The sequence below is a fragment of the Camellia sinensis genome, chromosome 14, assembly GCF_055761805.1.
Source record: "Camellia sinensis isolate YWXY chromosome 14, ASM5576180v1, whole genome shotgun sequence".
NCBI classification, from domain to species: Eukaryota; Viridiplantae; Streptophyta; class Magnoliopsida; order Ericales; family Theaceae; genus Camellia; species Camellia sinensis.
Genome location: NC_138974.1, coordinates 100,643,269 through 100,647,710, shown reverse-complemented (window position 1 = coordinate 100,647,710; position 4,442 = coordinate 100,643,269). Strand labels below are relative to the sequence as shown.

Sequence of the window (4,442 nt, the reverse complement as noted above, 5' to 3'; positions counted from 1 at the left end):
CAAGGCACTAAAACTGCACAACCAACTTACCTTGATGCTGAGCCAACAGAGCAACCTCCTCCAGATACAATAATTTGGCAAGTTTTTACGAAGGCTCAAAACATTAAGACTAACTAGACAAAATATAGTGTTGGTCAGGCTGTGAATATTAAAGGTTTAGTCATTTCATTGACTGCTTATTATAATTGTTCACAATTTTGACACTATAGCAGGATTCTTTGAAAAACTGAGTTGCTGACCTAAAAACAGGTACGCACTTTCAATGGAAGCAATCACAACTTAAGTATCAAGGACATGGAGCACACAATTTGGTTCATATTTACCTCAAGTAATCTTTATAAGTAAACCATCACTAAACACTCATAGTTTCAGAATTGACCATAACAGCTGTCACATTATTGTCTACATAAGCAGAACACACTGTTGAATGATCAATTTGATTAGTAAGGCAAAATTTTACTGTCATGACTCAAGCTTTAATACAAAACAGTCAATGGAACTGGAGCTTTGATACATAACACTCATCATAAGGGCATCCATCCATCCTTGCAAGAACAGCCTCTTTACTTTCTCCAAAGTGCCTAGAATTATGTTACAGGGACACCTCAAAATGCATAATCAAACTCTGTTGAACACAACATGACACTGATACTATCTTAATATGTTCATTTTCCTGACATATTGAGACTTTGAGATGAATGAGGTACTCATATTAAGTGCCTTTAAGCTAAGAACACAAGTTTTACCCTAGGGTATAGGAGAACAAAAGTTGGAAACTCTTGGATTTGTAGAGGAAAAAGAAAAAGGGAAGGGAAAAGTGAATGAAATAGGAGCAAAATTTTTCCACAAATTTCTTCCCTTTCCTTTTCCCTTCACAAATCCAAGATCCAAACACAACATTAGTGTTATGTATCCTTGTGTCCAAAGGTTTATAATTTTGATGGATCTTTCACCAAGAGACCCCATTTCTGTCGAGTTCCATTAAACATACACCTATATCAACTAGAAAGATAGGAACCATGTAAGATGCACAAAGTGTGTCATGTAATAATGGATGTATTGATTTGTAAATGAAACTGAATAAAAATCCAAGTTATTCAGAATCATGCATCTAGAAGACAAGATGAAGAAAGGAAACATACTTAATATTCGAGTTACTCCTTGAGTTACATCTCCGTGTCCCTCTTGTGAAATTGTAGCCAAATCAACCTTTTGGATTTCCACGTTTCCAACAAAGCAGTGGAGAAGGCAAGAAGCAAGATACCTCTGGCCAGATCTGGGGCTTCCAGAAATCAGCATGCTGAATCCTAACTTCTTTGCTGATGCATAAGATATATTCTGCAACAAACTAGGTCGAGTACCTATTTGCTAATCTTTTGGATATTTGCTATCTGCTTGAAACTTGCTATAATGAGCTGGTAAATCAAAAAAGAAATTAACATAAGTATTACATGGATCTTATAGATACCACAATCTAAAAACAGTAACACAAGCAGAACATTCACTTCACTGTCATTTGTAGAGTAAATGACAAGGTTGCGCATAACAAAATTTTTTATATTGATCATGTCAGCTAAACGGTTGTGTAAGTGAAGCCCCATACATTCTTGGAGATAAAACAATTGCTAAAAATGAAGGTTTTTTGGATTTTTTGAAGAAATTTTTAAGAACCTTTTTAACTGTAGCTAGAATGAAGTTTGGTGGGACTTTAAGAACTACTAAGAACTGAGATTACCTTTAGGATCAACAGGAGTTATAGAAGAACAAAATACAAGGCTATTTTAGCAATTCCAATTATAGAGATGAAAGTAAGGCTTACTTGAACTGGCCCAGCTGCAATTAGAGATCCTGCAACAGCACCACCAAAAAATTAAGAGTGATATTGTTAACATTCCACATCTAGCTTCTCACACTCCCCTTGTGAAAGGCTAAAAGACAAAAATTGGAGTGTGAGAAGTTTAAAGTAGAGTGACTATCAATTCTCAAAAATTATCCTCAGGCCATACGGAAAAATCTATATTCTCTCAAGCAATCCTGGACAGTTGCACATATCTTATAAATAATGAACTTACTACATCTAGTTGCTCTAGATTATGTGCAACATAGCTAAGTATGTGATGATGTCCAAAAAAATGTCTACAGACTTGATAGACAGCATGACAGACAACAGAAAGCCAAAGGGGACATAATAGACTTTTTTTTCACTGTGAAGTCTGCAGGAAGAGGCAGATCAAATTAGTTGTTACTGATCATAAGAAAAAATCAAATTAAACACAACCCAACACAGCACTTCTCAACCATTTAGGATTTTCTATGGATAGTGAACTAAATAGAAAAATAGTTCTTAACAAGAACATCCAGTGTTGTGAATGACCCACAAGTTTCTCCATAATCTACACCATAAAATTTCATAATGAGATGAGCGAAAAAAAAAAAAAAAAAAAAAAAAAACAGGAATTTGGAGGTCATAGGTACCTACCTCAGAAGGAACCTTCTTTAAACACGGAAACAAATTCTTTCATAGGATGAGTGCTCATCCAACTGCACAAGAAAAATTAAACAACACTAGACTGGTAAAAGACCGGCGCATTCCTCCAACATGTGAATAACAGCAGATTATGACGATGATATCAATCTTTCTTTCTCCTAGATCGACCAGAGGAACACTCTTCATTCTATACTTAGTAGCAAAAGCATGGTCAAAAAGGAGTTAGATTTTAGACGCCATTAATTTAAAAAGATTGTTATTCGTAATATATGAAACTAAACATAGACAGAAGCATCTTCCCTATTACACCCATGTCCATCATTTAAAAGAAGCAATTCATTTATTTATAGTGTATCTTTAATATCTATATGTTTAGATATATTTTTATGTATCAAAAATTAAAACAGAATCTTTACTGTTTGCAACCCAAATCAATTCACAATTCAACAAAAAGGAAATTTTGATTCATAATTTGACAACTATGATTCAAATCACTTTGTAACTCGGATGAAAAAATAAATAAATTAAAAAAAGAAGGAACTAAAATAAAGAACAGAGAGTACCTGATCACAAACTATTACTGTGTGTGGACCAAATCCAGATTTTCCAAACTGATAACCTCTGCATAAAGCAGATTGAAAAACATCAACCTCTAGATAAACCAACAAATGAAGAACATTAAAAAATAAATAAAGGATGATATTAACTAAAGGTAAAGTTTAATATAAGCACAATGTCAGACTCAGAATGAATAGCAATAAAAATCATGAAGAAAATCTAAGGATCGACAATTAATCTTGCATAGCGTAACCAGTACCTGCACAAAACACATGCAATGACCTTAGCATCTTCTGGATTTTTGACAATTCGAATGCAGCGCTTGGTTATCTGTTCAATAAGATCAACTCCTAAAACTCTTCCAGCTGCTACAGCATTAGCATTATGCTCCACAAACTTCTCCCTTTGGAACATGTTCTGGCAATATTTACAATACCATTTACCACGAGGAATGCTCGACAATGATGTACATTCTGCATAGGTCAGTAAGAATGTACATCAAAATCACTCACGTTGACCACCACCATGGTACCAATTTAGAAAGGCAACTAGTACAGCACAGGAAAACAGTATAAAAATAAAGTAAAAGAAGCAAACAGGAATGGCATTTTATTGCACAATTCTTAAATTCAGGTACAAAATGTCAGAAGTCTGGCATTTTCAACAGAGTACGTTCAGAGTGTTACTGTTTACATGAATCCCACTACTCTGATTTGTGATTTTAGAAGATAGTTTATTTGCTCCTCTTAATTCTAACTAGAGGCTTCACAGATATCAATTAATGAACAAAATTTAAATTTAATATGTTAAAAAAAGGCTTAGTTTGCTCCTCTAGTTATGTACTTCAATGTCTTGCTTTTAGCTTACACACCAATATAGAAATTCAAAATGATATATAAAAGCATAATTTTGAGTAAAAGTATAGGCGAGGATTGGAAATGGACTAAGCAAAAATTTAAAGAATTTCAAAAACCAAAAAATAGAGCATCCAACATTAAAATACTAACATTAAACAAACAAATATATATAACATGAACATCCAAGTTTCAAAAACAACAATTATCGAAGTAGGAAAAAAGAAAAAGCAAGACAATAAAGTGAAGAGGATGAAAAGCTTTGCCCTGGTCTGGTAAAAGAAGCAGAAGCAGAGAGAGACAAAGGAAGAGAGACAGAGAGAGAGAGAAGAAGAAGCAACAGCTGGGCGGGGGCAAGAGGAAGAGAGAGCAGATTTTTTGTTATGAAAATCATATCCACCACACTTCATCCAAACACTCGAACCAAATCAAGGAAACACGAAATTCAACAAACCCACCAATGAAAATAATCAAAAAAACCACTAAAGCGGCACAACCACACATAGGCGCTAATAAATAAAAGACACAAAACAAATTAAAAA

The 4,442-nt window shown here is 34.1% G+C and overlaps 1 long non-coding RNA gene across 1 annotated transcript; it reads right to left on the bottom strand.

Moving 5' to 3' along the window:
- Positions 1 to 1,121: 1,121 nt before the first annotated feature.
- LOC145807606 (uncharacterized) lies at positions 1,122 to 3,522 on the bottom strand. Its single transcript, XR_014350853.1, has 5 exons — positions 3,306 to 3,522; positions 3,052 to 3,109; positions 2,480 to 2,541; positions 1,820 to 1,848; positions 1,122 to 1,415 (listed from the first exon to the last, which is right to left on the bottom strand). It is a non-coding gene; the product is annotated as an uncharacterized LOC145807606 (long non-coding RNA).
- Between the last annotated feature and the right edge of the window lie 920 nt (positions 3,523 to 4,442).